General features: G+C 37.7%; 2 long non-coding RNA genes across 4 annotated transcripts in view; one reads left to right on the forward strand and one right to left on the reverse strand.

Annotated features, from left to right (window-relative positions):
* LOC128313198 (uncharacterized) overlaps window positions 1–22,007 on the reverse strand; it is a 110,189-nt gene that overhangs the window by 70,890 nt on the left and 17,292 nt on the right. The window lies entirely within an intron of this gene.
* Window positions 28–22,007, forward strand: part of LOC106974729 (uncharacterized) — a 33,372-nt gene continuing 11,392 nt past the window's right edge. For 2 of the 3 annotated variants that reach the window (XR_008293521.1, XR_008293519.1), the window contains exons 1-4: window positions 28–167; window positions 8,657–8,808; window positions 18,039–18,246; window positions 20,666–20,850. This is a non-coding gene — a long non-coding RNA (uncharacterized LOC106974729). Of the gene's footprint in view, window positions 168–8,656; window positions 8,809–18,038; window positions 18,247–20,665; window positions 20,851–20,957; window positions 21,912–22,007 lie in introns of those variants that run through there. The other variant, XR_008293520.1, reaches the window with a different exon arrangement.

Here is a 22,007-nt window from a genome sequence, read left to right on the forward strand (position 1 = left end):
TGCGCGCTAGTAGCCTAGCTGTCCCAGCTACCGGCTTTGCGGTGTGTTTAAGTCAACGTCCGCGCTGTTCCGGAGTGGACTGCGTTTCTCATAGACCCTGGGGGAGTTTGTGAACCTCATCCTCTGGTTCATTTTCCTTTATGCTTTCGGTCACCGTTTTCCTTGTGGTGAGTTGAAACCCGGGTCTGGGTGCGGGACGAGCTCACTGCAGGAAGCCTGGAGTTTCCCAGGAGCGTATGGGACAGGTAGAGGCAGGAACGTCAGGCCTGTATGAAGAAGGTGATTGTGGGTGTGTGTGCGATTGTGTGCCTGCGCCAATGTGGGATGTGATCATGAGTGTATGCGTGTGTCAGAGAGTGTATGTATGCGCGCGCGCATGGTGGGGAGGCCCTGACTGGCCCAGATTGGGCTCCTGGGCCTGAGTGGGGGCGGAGCCATTACATGACCACGGTCAGCGGTGACTGTGAGGTGTGTTGTACTGTGAACTGTGAACTAGTGACATTGCTATTGTGACCAACTGGAGACTATCAAAATTGGCCTAGTGTAGCTTTTTTACTTTTAGTAAGATAGAGCGTCATTTTTGCAGTTCTGGGGCTGAGGAATCTGTGGACAAGATCCCTGTGTGACTCCATCTGTGCCTGTGAAAGACTTCGAGGCCCTAGTTAACCACAGAGGCCCCCTGTTCTAAGCATGGCCTTTGTTGCCTTCATCGGTGCACCCTCTCTGTTGTCCAGCCTAGTGCTTAATGCATTGAAGGCATAGAGTACATTAAGTGTAGCCTATTCTGGACCCAGTTGTAAATTCCATGGTTTCTTAGAATTGTTGTACTGGATTTTCTTTCACTGCCTGTGTCATTTCACCTTATAGCCACACTGCACAAAAATACTGGTTGCACAAAAATGGCTGTCAACGGGAAGTTGAACATTTGAGACCTAGAACGAATGTTAGAACTAAAAAAGCAAAGCCCTGTGTTTATTAAGGCGACTGTAGGGCTGGAATTAGCCACCGAAGACAGGATATTGAGGCTGCAACAGTGGGATTACTTCCTCTGAAGATTCCTCTTGGCAGCTCTATGAGGGCAAGCCCTGTATTACAGATCCACAGCATTTTTATAGCTCTGTTGACAGGAAACTGCTGTGAACATAGAAACAGACTCCAGTCCCTCGCTTCTGGGAACCTGAGTTTTCTTTATGATACAGGGAAGAGTCAACAGTATTCAGTCTTCCTCATACTTCCATTAGTGTATGTTTATGTATGAGGGGGGGCTTGCTAGTGATGAGGAGATGTGTTCTTGTTTAGCCTGTCTGGTCTCCAGGAAAGGCCTATTATGTCATGATTCTCTTTTCCTTCCAATTTTTGCTGTATTCCAAAAGAAGAGCCATGAGAGGAGAACATTGTTACAGTCACACATCTCAAAGCCAAGCTAAAAGTCATTTTGAGCTTTTTCTTTGTTTTATGAAATTTCATTTTTGTTTTTTGGGATATAAAATAACTTCATCTGAAACGCCCTAAAAAATAGTGATTTAGACATTTACCTGGGCATTCTCTTCCCAATTAATGATGGTACCATGAGGATGGATTGCCCTTGCCTGTTCCTCATCAGAATTCTTCCTGCAGTTAATATTCATATAACCACTTGGAAACACCTCCCCTTGTATGCTTTTTGTGTAAGCATTCTTGTGATGCAGAAATAGTCCTTTTTTTATTACACAGTTATTTGTTAAGGAAGAGACCAATGCTTAGGCAGAATTACACATTAGATACTTTAGATATTCTTCAGACACGAGTGGAAAAATGGCATGGTAGATGGTTTGATTGATTTCAGACTATATAATGGTCTCTGAGTCTCGAGCAGGGATCAGCAAACTTTGACCTTGCAGGCCAAATCCAGCTTGTATCCTATTTTTTTATGGCCTGTGAACGAAGATTGGTTTTAGCATTTTTCAATAATTAAGAACATATCAAGGGGAGAATGGTATTTCATGACATGTGAAAATTATATGAAATTCAAATTTCTGTGTCTACAAATAAATTTTTGAATTTGATCAATAAAAAAATTGTGGAAATTTGTTATCTCTCTTATTAAATAAGCACCTACATAATATCCTTGATTTTGCTTTTGGCCCACAAAGCCTAACATATTTACTCTCTGGTCCTTTACACAGGTTTGCTAACCCCGAATCTAGAGTATCTAAATGAAAATCTTAGTTTTACCATTGAGTGTTTTTGAGTTTGGATAATATATTCAGTATCTTTCTATTCCATAACTTACTGTTTGTAAAATGCAAATAATAATATGAATTTCAAAGGGTTTTTGTGAAGATTAGTAGTTAATATTAACAGGGCACTAGAACAGTGGCTGACAATAATAAGTGCTTATGTTAAAAATGTTATTATGTGAACCATCTCAGTCATTCCACATTCATAATAAGGAGCAGTGAAAATGAGAAGTTAATTGTAAGTAAGAAAATGGGCCATGTGCTCAGATGGTCTAGAATAGGAATCCTTCACCTTAAATGATTTGCCTTGGAACTGTATACCCAATTGTATATTTATTTTATTTTATTTTATTTTATTTTATTTTATTTTGTTTTGTTTTTGTGTATGTGTGTGTTTTATTTGTTGTTGTTTTTTTGTTTTGTTTTGTCTTGTTTTGGTGTGTGTGTGTGTGTGTGTGTGTGTGTATTTATTTTATTAATGCATATTTCTCCTGGGGAAAAGCATATAATTTTATGATAGTACCAAAGGTGTACATGACCCAAACAGGTTTTAAATCACTAACCTAGAATCAATAACTTATACCTGGAAGTCAACTTTAGGATGAGTTTGCCCAAAAATAATTTTCTGTATTATGTAAAATTGTTAACCACATCGCATCCAAATTAATCTTATATAATTAAAAAGATATTCTGATATAAAACATATAAAATATAATGCTATGCAGTATTCATGTTTATGAACAAAAGTACTCAAGAAATTGCTAAATTATAAAGTTTAACTATTATAGGCATTTCTCAGCAATGTTTTAAGGATGATATCCAATATGATACATTAACTGGGCATTCATTGGAGAAAGGCAATGATAAAGCCACATTTATTAAGCCTCTACTATGGATGAAACAATTTAGTCTGAAAATGTCACCCGAGTTGTGCTCATTCACAGGGAAATCTTAAGTGTCTCATATTGATGAAATACAGTAAAACAAGGTACAAGACTTTGTAAATTTATTTCAGTCACACTGGTTTTAGTGCTATTACCAGTTATTTTGCCAGCTTGTTCGTTTTCATAATAAGTAGAAAATAGCCCACCCTACAATTACTTTTATAAATATGCTTGAAATGGAAATTGTTATAGATTCCTGATGAAGAAATTAACATAGTCTTCTTGAAAAAATTATTAACCTAAGTTGAACTTATAAAATAGAAAGTTTTAAAAGTACTCATAATTTTAGCATCCAGAAGTAGTCACTATTAACATTTTGCTATACATTATTTTAAAGTTTTCCTTGTACATATGTTTCTGATTGTGTTTTTTTAGAAAAGTTTATAAGAATTAGTCATTAAAATAAGACCTCTTAGGGGCACCTGGGTGGCTCAGTTGGTAAAGCGTCGGACTTCAGTTCGTGAGTTCAAGACCTGCATCAGGCCCTATGATGACAGTTCAGAGCCTGGAGCCTGCTTTGGATTCTGTGTGTGTGTCTCTCTCTGCCTCTCCTCCGCTTGCACTCTTGTCTTTCTCTCTCAAAAATAAATAAACGTTAAAAAAAATTAAAAAAAAATAAGACCTCTTAGTTTGAAAAAGGAATTCAGTCCAGTCACTGGTTTTGTTATACCTCCATGTCTGTAGTGTCAAATGACAAAACTAAAACAATTTAGTAATGAGTTTGATGTCTTTTATTCAAAGGAAAACAGTCCATAGGTTGGAGGAGTACTGTGCCTCACAAACAATGCAACACTTTTCTGGAGTGATTTTGGGCAAGAGAGAGTTTAATAGAATGTTAGAAGAGGCAACACAGAAATGGTGTGATTGGCTAAGAGGTCAAGGATTTCCTTATAAGACTAACAGGTCCTATTTTTTAGGGTAAGGTAAGCTAGCTAAAGCTGAGATGAAGGATTGTGATTGGTATATGTTAGCTTTCCTTGACAGGTATTTCCCATTAAGTGCAGGCTAACTAAAGTTTAGATTTGTGATATGAGCTGGGCCACTAGGGTAGCCTCCATTTTGTGGGCCTTGATATACAAATTAACTTTATCAGTGGGGATAAAAAGGAAGTGACAATGATACCCAACTGATTTGACAGACCTTTTGACTATTTGCACCTTTTGGAATTATACAGATACAAATTTATGTATAATTCCAGGAGATCAAATGATAAAGTAAAGGTACTCAGAATTCTTCAGGTTCTCAGTATTTCCTTTTTTCTTTCCTTTTTTTAAATATAAATTATGCTGACAAGGATGGATTTATAATTTCCGATAACAGAATTGGATGTTAGTAGTTATAAATATGTATAAAATTCTGGCTTAGACCAGGGACAAGACTGAGTTTTGTTAATATTTTCAATTTGTTACCTAAGTGGATCAGATTCTCTGAGATAGTTTTTTTTTTTTTTTAATGTTTATTTATTTGAGAGAGAGAGCTGGCGGGGGGGGGGGGTGACGTGGGGGTGGCGGCAGGCAGAGAGAGAGAGAGAGAGAGAGAGAGAGAGCTGTGCTGTCAGCGTAAAGCCCAATGTAGGGCTCAGTCCCATGAACCATGAGATCATGACCTGAGCTGAAATCAAAAGTTGATGCTCTACCAACTGAGCCACCCGAGCACCCCTTCTCTGAGCTAGTTTTATGAGACATTTATGAGACAGAGTGATGACTCTCTATAGTTGCTGTCTTCCTTTTCTTTCTGAAAATCTGTGTGATAATGTTAATGAAGACTATATTTGCAAGTTGTGCTCTGTAATATATTAGCGTTATAAAGAAGAGCAGGCCTAAGAAGCTCAAATTTCACTCTCAAAAAATGGTAAGAGGGGCACTTGCCTAGTTCAGTTGGTAGAGCATCAACTGTTGATTTGAGGGTCATGAGTTCACGTGCCACACTGGGCCTGGAGCCTACTTAAAATTTTTTTTTTTTTTAATTTTAAAGGGGTTCCTGGGTGGCTCAGTCTATTAAGTGTTAGACTCTTGATTTTGGCTCAGGTCATGATCTCGCAGTCATGGGATTGAGCCCCTCACTGGGCTCCACGCTGAGTGTGGAACCTGCTTGAGATGCTTTTCCTCTGCTCCTCTACCCTGTTCTCTCTGTCTCTAAAATAAAAAAAAAAAAAAAATTTAAAGAAAAGAAGAAGAGTTATGGAGTAAAATTAAATCCTCAAAGAGGCTCAAAGAGGTTTGACCATGCAAAGAATGGTGAAGGGATGATTAAGAGAAGTTGGTCTTATTTGATTACTCATGGAAAAACTTAGAAATTCTTTGTATTTTCTAGGAGGATATAAGATTGGCACTTGACTGACCTGAGTGTTAGGATATGTTGAGATCCCATGATTTGTGAGGCTTTTAGGATTGAGTCGGAGTAAGGTTGGGACCTGCATACAGAGATATCAGGGATCAGTCATGGAACGATAAATACCAGAAAGAAGATGTATTATGTACTTAAAAAGATTTTGCCGGTTTAGCATGATTATCTATGTGATTCTGGACCATTCTGCATTTTGTATCCTCTAACTCAGGATCAAAGAAACTATTCAGTGAGAGATGGTGGATCATCCAAATTTAAAAGGAGTAGATAGCTATAGATTCCCATCAGTAGAAAAGATGTTAGAGACTTTTTCCCCCCCGACTTAAGCATAGTAATATAAAAAAAGAATTAAGGGTGATAGGTGGACTATATTGTAGCCAATACAAAAATTTACTGAATAATTTGGCATAAGGGTAGTGCTTAGGATATATTAAAATTTTTTTTTAATGTTTATTTATTTTTGAGAGAGAGAGAGAGAGACAGAGCGCAGGCGGGGGAGGGGCAGAGAGAGGGGGAGACACAGAATCTGAAGCAGGCTACAGGCTCTGAGCTGTCAGCACAGAGCCCAACAGAGGGCTCTAGCCCACAAACTGTGAGATCATGACCTGAGCTGAAGTCGGATGCTTAACATACTGAGCCACCTAGGTGCCCCAGGATATATTTTAAAATAATGGTCTCATACCCAAACCCAAATAGGTTAGGGAATGATAATGTGAGATATGAAACAATTAAAACAATGGCAACTAGGAAAAAAATTGTGACCTAATGATGAACCTGAAGCTTAAAGAAATTTTTTAATTTTATGTGAACTCTAAGCTAAAGATTTAATACCATATTAGAAAAGAAATTCCATAAATTATATTTTCTTAGTCTGTAATGTAAAAAAAGGATATAAAGATGAACATTTATTGATAATTTATGATAGCTGTATAACATGCAGTTTGCTTGTAATTCACTACCTCACTTAATTGGTTTATTGTGATTATATTCTTCACTTCTAGCCATGTTTCTAGACATATTTGGATAATTGAGGAATCACATAATATATAGGAACTTTTGTGTAAAACAACCAGATTTCTGGAGCGCCTGGGTGGCTCAGTCAGTTAAGCATCGGACTTCGGCTCAGGTCATGATTTCGCTGTTCGTGGGCTTGAGCCCCGCATCGGGCTCTGTACTGACAGCTCAGAGCCTGGAGCCTGCTTTGGATTCTGTGTCTCCCTCTCTGTCTGTCCCTCCCTCACTCACACTCTGTCTCTAGCTCTCAAAAATAAACATTAAAAAAATAAAAAATAATAAAACAACCAGATTTCTTAAAAATATGTAGAGAATCTGTTTCTGAAACACATTTCTGTAACTGCTCTTACCGTAAATTTCCAGCCATAGCCTATTTGCTTGCTATGTAATAGCTCCCTTCTTGGATTTCAAACCTGAAAACATTTTTTGAATTTCACCAGGAATACTTGAGTTTGTGCTTTTAGGGACGGGTAGCATTCAGGATTGTGGCCTTAGACTTCTCTTGAGAGAAGTGAGAATATCTGGGTTCTGCTCAAGAGGGAGTTATGCTGAGATGTGATGATGGAGAACAGCAGCTTAATCTCAAAAGGCTAAACTCTCTGCTTCAAATGATTCAGAATATGCTCTCTGGAATATAAAGGTTATCTTTTAAGAAGCTAGGTAAAATTTTTTACCCTGTTTTCAAAGGAATGGGTTATGCTTTGTTGTGTTGCAGATAACACCTTTAAACACCTTTACTATTCTTCATGATATTGAGATCTTTCTTAGGCCCATCATATAATTTCTACCTTCCTTGATTCTTAGGGAGCTAAATGTGACTTGTGGGGCAACTAAGGAATATCCATTGTCAAGTAAACCAGGTGTTAAGTTGTGTTTGAACTTCAAATTGGTAAAGATGTTCTGTTATTTTCTGACCCACCTTTAGAGAGAACAGATCATTTGTACTGATTATCAAAATAATCTGTAAAATTTACATGGTGATGGATTGAAACAAAGTAATTTATTAAAAAATAAAGTGAACATGTTCATTTCCTGCAACAAAAATTGTTTTATACCTACTCTGTCATTGAAAGTTACAATCCATGAACTTTGCATATATCAACATTTATTTAGCATTCTAGAAAAGACCTGTGACTGTTTCAAAAAGCTCCATTTTTCCTTTTAGCAATTAACAAACAAAAATATAATAATCATAGCTAACACGGTTCTCTTTTTACACTGTATTGCCTCTTAAGACAAAGAGCCACTCTGGAGTTAAATAAAGTAAGACCTTTCTTTACCACTCTCATCTCTCTTATTCTTTGTGATTCTTTGGCACTCTAGTAACCCTAAAGTTCTTTCGATCCCTATGCCCTTCTCTGAAGTATTTCATTTTTGCCTATCAGTCATTAGAAATGTAATTCTCAAAGTGCTTTACAAAATTTTAAAAAATTTTTAAAATTTGTTTTAATTCTTTTTTCTTAAAGTTCATTTATTTATTTTGAGAGAGAGACAGAGAAAGAGAAATCCCAAGCAGGCTCCACACTGTCAGCATGGAGCCTGAACAGGGCTCGAACTCATGAGATGTGAGATCATGACCTGAGTGGAAGTCAAGTGTCGGATGCTTAACCAACTGAGCCACCCAGGCGCTGCAAATTTGTTTTAATTCTTATAAGTATTTATATATCATTTCTTACTTATTTCTTATGTGCCACTGTGGCCACCTTCTTGTAGCAAGAGAAGGCTGGGAGAGTTGACAGAGCTCAGTTGAGTGAGGGCTGATCAGGCAGGGAACTTTAATTACATCTGTTATGCCTTTTTAAAAAATTTCACTTTTCAATTGTTTGCTGCTAATATATCAAATTAGCCAATTATTATATAATAACTTTGTATCCAGAAATTCTGCTAAATTTACTATAAGTGCTGGTTCCTGTCTTATGGATTCTTTAGGATTTTATAAGCAAATAATTGCCATCTATAAATAAAGTTTTTCTTCTTCTTAGCCAGTGTTTATATCTTTCATTTATTTTTATTGCCTTGTTTTAATTGCTAGGACTTCCACCAGAGTGTTGAGTAAAAGTAGTGAAAGTAGACATTGTTGCTTAAAATTTTTTTTAATTAATTAATTAAATTTTTTTTTTTTTTAAATTTTAGGGCATGGGAACAAGGGACAGAAGGAGAGAGAAGGAATCTTAAGCAGGCTCTGTGCTCAGCACAGAACCCAACATGGGGCTCAGTCCCACAACCCTGGGATCATGACCTGAGCCAAAATCAAGAGTCGGACACTCAACTGACAAGATACCCAGGTGCCCCATGCTTTTTTTGATCATAGAAAGATAGTATTCAGTATTTCATTACACATAGCTGGAGGATTTTCATAGATGCTCAATCAAATTTGGCAAGTTCTCTTCTATTCCTAGCTTGCTGAGAGTTGTTAACATGAAGGGATATTAAATTTTGTAAGATACTTTTTAAAAAAATATTTATTTATTTATTTATTTCGAGAGAGCAGACAGGGTAGGGGCAGAGAGAGGGAGAAAGAGAATCCTAAGTAAGCTCCGCACTGTCAGCACAGAGCCCAATGCGGGGCTTGAACCATGAACTGTGAGATCATGACCTGAGCTGAAATGAAGAGTCGGACACTTAACTGAACCAAACCACCCAGGTGCCCCTATAAGATACTGTTTCTGAATCTAGTGAAGTGATGTCTTTTCTCCTTTATTCAACTAATATGATGAATAAAATTGACTGGCATTTGGATGTTAAATCAACCTTGTATTTGTGGATCATATTGTATTTCCTTATCTATATTTCCAGATTAAATTTGTGAAATAGAAAAACAAGTATTGGTCTCTGCCCACCCGATCCCTGCACTGTTCCTGGTACCTGGTATAGAACTTCTAAAACCCTTGTAATTTCTGAAGTGATAAGGATACTAGGAGCGTCTTTTGTTCTAATATTTGGTCTTTGACTCTGGTTCCTGACACAGAGTTCCTATGTTCTTTGAAATTTCCTAATAGGAGTGTCTTTTGTTCCAAGAAGGCAACTTCTGGTGATCTTCTGGAAGAGGGATGGTCACCAGAAATATCAAGCTATGATTAGAAACTTGGAATTTTCAGCCCCACACCCCTCCATGAAAAGGAAAGAAAGAGTAGAGATTGAGTTAATGATTGATCATGCATGTGTTGAAGTCTCATAAGAATCCCAAAAGTACAGAGTTTGGAGAGCATCCAGGTTGGTGAATACATTCATGTACTGGGAAGGTGGTGTACCCCAGCTACATGGGGACAGAAGCTTCTTTGGCTCAGGACTCTTCCAGACTTTACCCTGTGTTACTCCTCATCTGGCTATTCATTAGTATCCTTTATGATATCCTTTATTTTATAATAAATTAGTAAACGTAATTAAGTGTTTCCCTGAGCTCTGAAAGCTATTCTAGCAAATGCTCAAACCCAAGGAGGGGATCATGGGAACCCCAGTTTATGGTCATTCAGTCAAGAGTACAGGCAACAACCTGGAACTTATGATTGGTATCTTAAAAGGTGGGACAGGACCATTTTGTGGGACTGAGCCCTTAACCTATGGGGTCTGATGCTACTGTCAGGTACATAGCACCAGAATTGAATTAAATTATAGGAAACCCATCTAGTGTTAGAAAATTGCTTGGTAGGGTGAAAATTCCCAAACATTTGGTGACCAGAAGTGAAGTGTCATAGTAGTGTAAAAGTAAAGGAGAAGCTCAGGAGAAGTGTGTTTTTCCTACTCAATTTCTTTCTTTCTTTCTTTCTTTCTTTCTTTCTTTCTTTCTTTCTTTCTTTCTTTCTTTCTTTCTTTCTTTCCTTTCTTTCCTTTCTTTCCTTTCTTTCTTTTTAAAGTAAGCTCTAAGCCCACTGTAGGGCTTGAACTCATTACTCCGAGGTCATGAGTTGCATGCTCTACTGACTGAGCCAGCCAAGTGCCCCTCTTTTTTTAAATTCCAGTATAATTAACATACAGTGTTATATTAGTTTCAAGTGTACAATATAGTGATTCAACAACTCTATACATTACTCAGTGCTCATCAAGGTGACTGTACTCTTGATCCCCTATTTTACCCATCCCCCTCACCAACTTCTCCTCTGGCAACCATCAGTTTGCTCTCTATACTGAAGAGTCTGTTATTTTGTCTCTTTTTTCTTTGATTATTTTCTTAAATTCCACATGTGAGTGAAATCATACGGTATTTGTCTTTCTCTTTCTGACTTCTTTCATTTAGCATTATACCTGTAGATCCATCCATGTTGCAAATGGCAAGATTCATTTTTTAGGCCGAGTAATATTTCATTGTATATATACACCACATCTTCATCCATTCATCTACTGCTGGATACTGGGTTGCTTCTGTATCCTGGCTATTATAAATAATGCTGCAATAAAACATAGGGGTGCATATATCTTTTCAAATTAGTGTTTTCATATTCCTTGTATAAATGCTCAGTAGTGGAATTAATTACTGGATCATATGATAATTCTATTTCTAATTTTTTGAGGAACCTTCATACTATTTTCCACAGTGGCTGCACCAGTGTGCATTCCTACCAACAAGGCAGGAGGCCACCAACAAGGCAGGAGTGTTCCTTTGTCTCTACATCCTCACAAACACTTGCTGTTTCTTGTGTTTTTTATTTTAGCCATTCTGACAGGTGTGATGTGATACCACATTGTGGTTTGGGTTTGCATTTCCCTGATGATTAGTGCTGAACATCTTTTCACATGTCTATTGCTCAACTGTATGTTTTCTTTGGAGAAATGTCTGTTCATGTCTTCTGCCCAATTTTTAATTGGATTATTTGTTTTTTGGGTGTTGAGTTGTATCAGTTCTTTATATATTTTGGAGATACACACACACACACACACATACCCTTTATCAGGTGTGTCACTTGCAAATATTTTCTCCCATTTAGTTGGTTGTCTTTTACTTTCGTTGATTATTTCCTTTGCTTTGCAGAAGCTTTTTATTTTGATGTAGTCCCAATAGTTTGTTTTTGCTTTTGTTCCCCTTGCCTCAGGAGACATATTTGGAAAAATGTTCTACAGTTGATGTCAGAGAAATTATTGCATATGCTCTTTTCCAGGATTTTTATGGTTTCAGTCTCACATTTATGTCTTTAATCTATTTTGAGTTTATTTTTGTGTATGGTGTAAGAAAGTGGTCCAGTTATATTCTTTTGCACATAGCTGTCCATTTTTCCCAGCACCATTTGTTGAAGAAACTGTCTTTTTCCCATTGCATATTGTTAACATTTTCTTAAGCAATTTTCGTAAAGCTGGGGCCCCTGGGTGGCTCAGTCATTTGAGGGTCCAACTCTTGATTTCAGCTCAGGTCATGATCCCGGGGTCGTGGGATTGAGTCCATGACAGGTTCCCTGCTGAGTTTGGAGCCTGCATGAGAGTCTCTCTCTCTCTCTCTCTCTCTCTCTCTCTCTCTCTCTCTCCCTCCCTCCCTCCCTCCCTCTCCCTCTCCCTCTCTCCCTCCCTCTCTCCCTCTCTCCCTCTCCCTCTCCCTTTACCCTCCCACCCCCCGCTCCCCTGCTCACTCACTCGCTTGCACTCTCTCAAAAAAATTTTTTTTTCATAAAGCTTTTGGCACATCATTTTCTTGTAATGTCTTTGTCAGGTATTGGTGGTATTGTAGTACTGGCCTCTAAAAACAAGATGTGAACTATACTCCTCTATTTTCTGGAAAAGTCTGTGTAAAATTGGTATTATTTAAATGTCTGGTGGGATCCTATGGTAAAAACAGCTGGGCCTGGAGTTTTCTTTGTTTGTGGTAACAAATTCAATTTATTCAATGGGTATTGGGCTATTCAGATACTATAATTTCATCTTTTTTGTTTTCTTTAAAATTTTTTTTTAAATCTTTATTTATTTTTGAGAGAAAGAGAGAGACAGAGTGTGAGCAGGGGAGGAACAGAGGGGGCGGGGGTGGACACTGAATCCTAAGCAGGCTCCCGGCTCTGAGTTGTTAGCACAGAGCCTGATGCGGGTCTCGAATTCATGAACTGTGAGTTCATGATCTGAGATGAAGTCGGGTACTTAACTGGCTGAGCCACCCAGGCACCCCTCATTTTGTTTCTTTTTTATAGTAAGTTGTATTTTTCAAGAATTTTGTCCATTTCATGTGTGTTGTCAAATTTGTTGGAATGAGGTGGTTTTTAGACTTCTAATATTTATGTATTCCTTAGTGATAAGCTCTCTTTCATTCCTGTTATTAGTGATTTGTCTTTATGATTTTTTATTTTTGATCATTTTAGCCAGTTTTAATCAATTTTGTTGTTCTTTCCAAAGAAATCACTTCTGTTTTGGCAACTTGTGTTTTTATTTCTATTTCATTTAGTTTTTCTCTTATTTCCTTCTAGGTGCTGATTGTTTTTAGCTTTTTAATTTTTTTTTTAATGTTTATTATTTTGAGAGAGAGAGCATGCAAGCAGGGGAGGGGCACAGAAGGAGGGGGAGAGAGAGAATCCCAGGCAGGCTCTGCCCTTGCCCTCCAATGCAGGGCTCAAACTCACAAATTGTGAGATCATGGCTTGAGCCAAAATCAAGAGTCAGACGATGCTTCACCGACTGAGCCACCTAGGTGCTCCTTGTCTTTAGCTTTCTAAAGTAGAACCTCTGGTTACTGACTTCAGACTTTTCTTCTAATATAACATTCAAAGCCAGAAATTCCCTACTTTAACTCCATTCCACAAATATGTATATGTTGCATTTTTATCAATCACTTAAAAATACTTTATTTCCCTTTTGATTTCTTCTTTTACCCATGCATTATTTAGAAGTGTGTTGTTTAATTTCCAAATATTTGTGGATTTTCTACATACTTCATTTTTACCGATTTCCAACTTGCTGCCATTTGATCAGAGAATATATGGTATATGATTTTGATCCTTAAAAATTCATTAATACTTTATGTATAGCCCAATTATATAGTCTGCCTTGGTGAATATGCCATGTGCACTTGAAAGGAATATGTATTTGATGGTCATTAGGTGAATTATTGTATACATATTAATTAGTCCAAGTTGGTTGATAGTTCATATCATTTATATCCTCACTAATTTTTTCTTTTTTTTTTTTTTTAATAGTTGAGAGGTGGATATTAAAATCAGGGCTGGGATGACAGTAATGCTGAAGTGAGTAAAGCCCCTGGGGTGCAAAATTTAAGGAGGCACTCATTCTTAGGGTCATGCAAGTACAGTGTTGTTTGGTGCTGTTTTTATGTACATACAAATATGTGATAATTATGTCTTCCTAATGGCACATGACAATGTGCCTTTGTCACTGGTCTAGCTTATCTGAAATTAATACAGTCACTTTAGTTATATATACTATATCTATATACATTATAAACTCCACAACACACTGCTTTTAATAGTCATATGTAGTTTAAAGAATTTGAGATAATAAAAAGAGTTTTATATTTATCCAGTGAGTTACCAATTATGCTCTCTTCCTACAGATCCTGTTTTCCCACTAGTAGCATTTTGTTTCAGCCTGAAGAGCTTCCTTTTATCATTTCTTGTAATGCAGGTCTGTTGGTGACAAATTCTATTAGTTTTCTTTTATCTAAAAATGCCTTTATTTTGCATTCATTCTTGGATACATTTTTCTCTGGATATGGAATTCTGCTTTGTTAAAATTTAAATAATTTTTAAATTGCTTAGTGTACACTGCCACCTCTAATTCCAATCCAGTTTAACAGGGTGATATGATGTATTATTGTTACTTAGTTACTCTGCATGTATCCAGTCTGCCATCCATACAGACCATAACATCTGCCTGAGTTTCTCTATACATGTCAAAATATGGGCCCAGACTCTAATTCTGTCCCCAGTTGTAGTCACAAAGACTGAACTCCTCCACCAGCCCCAGCTTACACTCTCACAGAGAATATGTAAACACTTCTTTTTCTATACCTCTGTTTTAAAATTTGGAGGGAAGAAATTCTCTTAGAGCAAGCCCTGATACTAAGACCCCATGGCAGGCATGTATATCAAGTTAATCAATCTCTTTAACCGAAAACTGAATACTTTCATTGTAGACACATGCGCCCCAGGCTGTTTATATCATTTTTATTTAAAAATTTTGTATTTATTTTTGAAAGAGAGAGAGTGTGAGTGGGGAAGGGGCAGAGAGAGAGGGGGACAGAGGATCCAAAATGGGCCCCATGCTGACAGCAGAGAGTCTGATGTGGGGCTTGAACCCATGAGTCATGAGATCATGACTTGAGCTAAAGTCGATGCTTAATCGACTGAGCCACCCAGGTGCCCCTATTATATACAGTTTTAAATGTGTTGTCCAATTCATTATATTCTGCCTCTATGTTTATTAATTCTTTCCTTCTACTTTTCTTTGTTTTACCTTTTTTTTACGTTTATTTGTTTTTGAGAGACAGAGGGAGAGTGAGTGTGCTTAAGTGGAGGAGTGGCAGAGAGATAGGGAGAGAGAGACAATCCAAAGCAGGCTTGCACTGTCAAGCATGGAGCCTGTTGTGGGGCTTCAACCCACGAACCATGAGATCATGACATGAGCTGAAATCAAGAGTCAGATGCCCAACCAACTGAGCCACCCAGGCGCCCCTCTTTGTTTTACTTTTTTTTTTTTTAATGTTTACTTATTTTTGAGAGAGAGAGAGAGAGAGAGAGAGAGAGAGAGAGAGAGCCTGAGTGGGGTAGGGGCAGAGTGAGATGGAGACAGAGGATCCAGAGAAGGCTCCGCGCTGATAGCAGAGAGCCCAGTGGGAGGCTCAAACTCATGAACTGTGAGATCATGACCTGAGCAGAAGTCAGATGCTTAATTGACTGAGCCACCCAGGCACTCCTTGTTTTACTTTTTTTATCCCTAACTTGTTGAAAGGGGTGCCTCATTTATTTATTATTTTATTTTCATTAATATAAGCATTAAGTTTATGATTTATCTTCTGACCACTATACTTGTATGCCCTAGGTACTACTGAAAAATCATTTAATGTTTGTAATATTATGGTTTCTAGAGGTTATTTATTTATAAGTTTTCATTTAAATTCCAGTTAGTGAACATACAGTGTTACATGTAGTTTCAGATGTACAATATAGTGATTCAGCAATTCCATACATAAAACCCCTGTGTCTGGAGACACAGTGTTGGCAGGGGTTTGGGTTGGTCTTCTAAGGGAGGGGGCCCGCCACACTGAGACTGAGGCAAGCATGACTGAGAAGGGTGATTCTTCTGGAGTGTGTGTGTGTGTGTGTGTGCGCGCGTGTGCGCACGCATGTGGTTGATGTAAGCAAATTAGGTAGCCAGCATCCGTGCTGCTCTGTTTCCAGCAGGTGGCCCAGCATAAGCTGAGGAGTGGGGGAGGGAAATGGCACTAGCCAGTTCCTTTGTTCCTGGAGATGTCTCTCCCTGAATGCTGCTTCTTTGGGACACACCCCCAGAAGAGCAATTAAGCTCCCCACTGTGTGTTCCAGGTGCTCTTCAGATTGCTATTTCCACACTGTGTGTCCACATGCTGTTTGCCCTGTCTTCTCTCCAAGAGCAGTGCAATGCCCTCTGGGCTCTCCCCAGCCAAGCCCACTAACCTTTAAAACTCCAGGCTTTAAGCCTTGCTGGTTGTAAGAACTCATGAAATTCAGCCCCTCTTGTTTTCCAAGCCACTGTAATGGGGAATCATCTTCTCCATGTACTCCCCTGTGTGCTAGTCTGTCTCTCACCCTTCTCTCTACCCACTTACTCCCCACCATGGCTGCCAGGGTCTATTTCTCTCCCAACTACGTCTCTGCACTTCATACCTTCTTTGATGTGGCCTCTTCTCTACCTTTAGTTGTGGAGTTTGTTCTATCAGTCTTTAGGTTGATTTCTGGGGCAATTAGGATGATTTGATAGTTATCTAATAGTATTTGTGGGATGAGGAGAGCCTAGGTTCCTCCTACTCTACCACCATCTTCCTCCCTCTAGAAGTTTTCTTTATTTGGATTATATTTCCACAATTGACACAAGATTTATTTAGTAGATTGCTTGTTTATTTCCAAGTCAAAGTCTTGGTTCCCTCAATTTTCATCAATCTATTTTATTAAGCAGCCAAATAATGTTGTTTTATTTTACTTTTATTATATATACCTTGCTTTAGTAATAATGGAAAAATTATTCTTGGTCCCACTTGGTTAATCCACCACTTTTGATTTTCTTTAGGCTATCTGCTAACCTTTATTACCATCCTCTAGTGAACAGCCATGGCACCCATGGCACTTTGGTCCCCATGAAGATCTTTCTCCATATTATTGAGTTAGCATATTCTCTACTGCAGTTCCAAGTCTTTTTAAAATTTATTTTTATATTTTAATTTTTTTTCTAGAGAGAGCGTGAACATGTGAGTAGGGGAAGAACGGCAGAGAGGGAAAGAGAGAGAGAGAGAGAGAGAGAATCCCAAACATGCTCTACACTCAGTGTGGAGCCCGACATGCGGCTTGATCCCCTGACTCTGGGATCATGACTTAAACCAAAATCAAAAGTTGGATGCTCAACTGACTGAACTGCCTAGGTCCAGGTCTTTCTGATCAAAATTTTATAAGCTTTATAGTATGGTATACTTGTGAATAATATCTGAAAAGTCTTTGAGATACTTTTCTAAGAAATATAAGAATGGTTGGCTTTAGCTCTGCTAGTTTGGATATACTTTTACTCTCATATGAAATGGAGAATGGAGGAAACAATATAATGAGCCCATCCATGGATGGGAGGTAGATAGATACAGGAGATAAATACTGCATGATCTTGGAACTAAAAGGAAGAGGATTTAGGTACCTGGCTGGCTCAGTCAGTTGAGTGTCTGACTTCAGCTCAGGTCAAGATCTCAGTTTGTGAGTTTGAGTCCTGCTTGAGCCCCATTAAGCTCCACTCTCCGCACAGAGTCCCCTTCAGATCCTCTGTCTCCCTCTCTCTCTGCCTCTCCCCAGTCACGCTCTCTCTCAAATATAAAAATAAACACGAAAAAACAAAACAAAACAAGGATTGTATGGAAGAGGATTGGGTGGAATGAAATGTCTTATAAGTAGGGCCTTGTTATCCATGAGAAATTACTTGGATTTCATTCTAAGAAAAAAGACAAGCCATTAAAAAAAATTGTAAGTAGGGACTATCAAATCCTGATCTGCATCAGAATTAATCCAATAGAGACATTAAAAATATAGATGCCTGGGACCTATCCTATAGATGCTGATTCAGTCCATCTGGGTTGGTCACTGTACATCAGTACTTTGCAACAACTTTCCCAGTTGATTCTGATCAACACCTAAATTTCAGAACCATGGACTTAACATTTTACCTTTTCATAACTTCTTTATCGTATATACAGTCCTCTCATTCTCGGAGTTTCCTTCCTTTTCTTCAAATTTCCAATACCGTGTTAGCTATTGACTGCTGATGTTCATTATTTTCAATTTATTTCCTCCATGTAATAATTTTATTTTTATGATACAGGGAAAATAAAATCATTGTTTCCCTTCTACTGTCCTTTCAGATTTGGAGTCCAGATGTGAGACAAAGACGTTTTTAGGGGGAAAAAAAGGCTCTCAATGCAAGGTAATGGAAGGAAAATCTTGACTTGGAGGATTCCCAATTCCAGAAATAACTGGCAAAATAAAAGCACGATTTAGGCAAGGGTCTCAAGACTGAGATCTTAGCTAAATGGAAATAATGGCTGGAAATGGAACCAATTATAAAAAAGCGTAAGTCTCTTACTCCACATCAGGGAATTTATTAGAGATATTCTATGGGATAAGGAATATGAGAACATCATTGATTATAGTTCAAACTTTGTTCGTGATGAGAGAATTCATTCTAGTGAGAAAATCTATGATTGTAAAACATAGGGAAAGCCTTTTTGTGTGCACAAATGGTGAAATGCATTATCTGAAAATTCCTGCTGTTACGAAACTTAGTGTCTGAAGTTTAAATGTTGTATATCCATAAAATGGAGTATTATTCAGCTATTAAAAAAAGAAATAAAGTACTGATTCATGCTAAAACATAGATGAACCTTGAAAATATTACCCTAATTTAAAGAAGCCAGACACAAAGGCCAAATATTGCATGATTTCATTTATATAAAGTGTTCGGAAGAGGTAAAACCACAGAGACAGAAAGTATATCAGTAGTTGTATGAGCACTGGGTGGTGTATGTAAATGATGAATCACCGAATTCTACTCCTGAAACCAATATTGGACTATATATTAACTAACTAAAATTGAATAAATAAAAAAAAGAAAGTAGATTAGTGGTGATAAGGGGCTGGGGAGAGGGAAGAATGGGAAGACTATTAATGTTGATAGTGTTTTTTCCTGGGGTAATGAAAATGTTCTGGAATTGGTGGTAGTGATTGCACAACTTTGTGAATATACTAAAAATTACTGAATTATACACTTAAAGGGAGTAAATTTTATGGTTACATGAATTATATCTCAGTTAAAAGAGATTATTATACACACACACACACACACACACGCACGCACAACAGGCTGGAAGAGCATCACCCTCTAATAGGCATTTCACTTCCACAAAGCATTTATTAGCAAGATGACTGTTTTCTAAAACTACAAAAGTATATTTACAGCTAGTTAGAAAAACTATTAATTAAGTAATATGCAGGGCTTTTGGGTTTAGTAGAAATTTTAGAGATAATTAAAGAATTCACTGTTGAGAAACTACATGAATGTAAATAACATAGGAAGAGCTTTAGAGAATTTAGAGTTCATATTGGTGATGAGTCTCATGAATTTATGGAATGTGCGAAGTCCTTTACCTATGGAAGATACTTTTGAGTATATCAGAAAAGGTTTCCTGATGAGACACTCTATGAAATATATAGAAATTTGCTTAATAGTAAGATTTGATTCACACATTAATGACAATCAGAACCTACATGTTGAGAAAACATAAGAAATGTATCAAGGCTTAAAATTTAAAAAAAATTTTTTAATGTTTATTTTTGAAGGAGAGAGAGACAGAGCATGAGCTGGGGAGGGGCAGAGAGAGAGGGAGACACAGAACCCGGAGTAGGCTCCAGGCTCTGGGCTGTCAGCACAGAGCCTGTTGCGGCTCTTGAACCCATGAACCGTGAGATCATGACCTGAGCTGAAATTGAATGCCCAACCAACTGAGCCACCCAGGTGCCCCTTAAAAATTTTTTTAATGTTTAGTTATTTTTGAGTGGGGGGGGGTGGGGGAGAAAATGGGGGAGGGGCAAAGAGGGAGGGAGACACAGAATCGGAAGCAGGCTCCAGGCTCCCAGCTGTCAGCACAGAGCCTGATGTAGGGATTGAACTCATGAACTGTGATATCATGACCTGAACTGAAGTCAGACACTTAACTGACCAAGCCACCCAGGCACCGCTAAGGCTTTTACAACAACATTCCCTATCTTTTTCAGATAGGGAAAATAAGAACAGAATTATTTTCAAAATTTTATTTTCTTTTTGAGAGAGCAAGAGTGAGCAGGGGAGGGGCAGAGAATCCCAAGCAGGATCCACGCTGTCAGTGTGAAGCCTGACATGGGGCTCAATCTCACAAACCGTGAGATCCATGACCTGAGCCGAAACCAAGAGTTGGACACTTAACCGACTGAGCCACCCAGGTGCCCCTCCTTGTTGCCATTCTTTACATAGAAGTAGAGGTACCTGGTCATAGGGAATAGATACATTCAACTTTATCAGATATTGCAAAATTGCTTTCCAGTTTATAATAGTATGTTCTGGTCAACTTGTGGAATATACTAGCCGTATAAACCTGTTTCTGGAATGTCTCTTCATGATTACTATTTATATCTTTTTTTCTTTTTATCTATTCCTTCTTTACCTATAGATTTATAAATTTACTTAAATGCATTTTCTGTATTCTGATTCTTCAGTTGTTACACAGGACACATTTATCTTCATTAAGTAGGACATATTTAATTTTCTCTGGAAATTAGTAGTTAGAACTTCACGTAGATAGAAGTTTCAAAATCGTAGAGTGTTGGATTCCTTTGGGTGTATTTGTTTGGGTTTCTTTAAACTGATTGAATCCTAGGTCTTTCACCAAACTTAGAAGTTTTTGTCCATTATTTCTTCATCTGTTTTTCAGCCCTGCACTTTCTCTTCTCCTTCCAGGAATCCAATAACATGGATGTCTGATTTTTATCTACCCCACTGCCCCCACCTCCCATTTCATTAAAAATAAAACAACAGAAAACAGCTTTTTATCTCTGTTCAGATCAGATCATTTCTATTGCTCCACCTTCAAGTTTGCTGGATTCTCTCCTCTATAATCTCCATTTGGCTATTGAGCCCATTTGGTGAGTTTTAAATTTTGGTTATTGTATTTTTCAGTTCTAAAATTTCCATTTGGCTCTTTAATATCATGTTTCTTTACTGAGATTTCCTATTTTCCCTTTGTTTTAAGAGTGTTCTTAATTGTCCAGATATGTCATAAGTAGTAAAATTTCTGGGGTGCCTGGGTGGCTCAGTCGGTAAGCATCCGACTTCAGCTCAGGTCATGATCTCACAGCTCGTAAGTTTGAGCCCCCCATCGGGCTCTGTGCTGACAGCTCGGAGCCTGGAGCTTGCTTCAGGTTCTGTGTCTCCCTCTCTCTCTGCCCCTAACCCATTCGCATTCTGTCTGTCTCTCTCAAAAATAAATAAACATTAAAAAAAAAATGTAAGTGAAAACCACACTGAGATACTACTTCACACTCATTAGAATGATTTTTTTTTTTAAGGCAAAACAAAATGAGTGTTGATTAGGATGCAGAGAAATTGGAAGCATTGCTGGAGGAAACATGAAATGGTGCAGCCACTGGGAAAAACTGACATTTGACATTTCCTCAAAAAGTTAAACACAGAATTACCACCTGATCTAGTAATTCCACTTCTGATTATATACTGAAAAGAACTGAAAGCAGGGACACAAACATATTTGTATACCCACGTTTGTAAAGCATTCTTGACAGTAGTGAAAAAGTTGAAGCAACTCAAGAGTCCACTAAGAATGTTTATACACATTTTTGACTAATGTGGTAAATAGTGGAGTATTATTGAAGACATTATACTAAGTGAAATAAGCCAGTCACAAAAGGACAAATATTGTATGTCTCTTATATGAGGTGTTTAGAGTAGTCAAATTCATAGAGATAGAAAATAGAATGATAGTTGTTAGGGATTGAGAGAGAGGGGAATGGGGAGTTCTTGTTAAATGGGTATGGATTTTCTTGAGTTTTTGACATGGATGGTGGTTGTACAAAAATGTGAATGTATTTAATGTTACAATTATACACTTAAAATGGTAAATTTTAGAGTTAACTATATTAATTATGTGAGGTGATGGATGTGTTATATTCATAATCATCCTATAATGTATATGCATCATCCTATAATGTATATGCATATCAAATCATCACATTGTACACTCTAAGTATATATAATTATATTTGTCAGTTACTCCTTAGAAATGTAG

This window comes from Acinonyx jubatus, chromosome E2 (genome assembly GCF_027475565.1).
Source record: "Acinonyx jubatus isolate Ajub_Pintada_27869175 chromosome E2, VMU_Ajub_asm_v1.0, whole genome shotgun sequence".
Taxonomy (NCBI): Eukaryota; Metazoa; Chordata; class Mammalia; order Carnivora; family Felidae; genus Acinonyx; species Acinonyx jubatus.